Below are 526 nucleotides of genomic sequence, written 5' to 3'. Positions count from 1 at the left end.
CTTTTATAGCCGGGCCGCGCCCGTGTGTACGCGTGCGAGGGGGGGGGGGAGGCGTCGGCGCGCCGTCCCGTGACGCGCCGCTCGTGAGGAATCAATGGTAAGGCTGACCGGCGGCAGCCTTGCCATTGATTCCCCGCGGGAACCGAGGCCGTTGGGGGAAGACGAGGCGCCGAGTCGCTGACGCGGCTGGCCCGCGTCTTTTTCGCGCCAAAACAGTTCGCCCCGACGCCCCCGGGCGCCCCCCAGCGCGCCGGGTTCAGCTTGGGTCCGTCGGCGCTGTTTTCGGCCCAAGCCGGCGAAAATCGGGCTCCTGGGACGCGATTGGGCCATTTTCTCGACGCCGGCGCGAAAAAATCGCCTAGGGAGGCCTTCTTGGGGGCGCGGCTGGAGATGCCCTAACTAATTTCTACATGCATGCACGTCCAGCCATCCACTCAACTGCAACGACCCGGCCTAGCATGCATCTGACTTGGCTGGCATGCAAACGCATGGCTAGCTAAGTAACTCCATGCTTGACTAATTCATC

Source organism: Triticum aestivum, chromosome 4A (assembly GCF_018294505.1).
Source record: "Triticum aestivum cultivar Chinese Spring chromosome 4A, IWGSC CS RefSeq v2.1, whole genome shotgun sequence".
NCBI classification, from domain to species: domain Eukaryota; kingdom Viridiplantae; phylum Streptophyta; class Magnoliopsida; order Poales; family Poaceae; genus Triticum; species Triticum aestivum.
Note: the sequence above shows the minus strand (reverse complement) of the source record.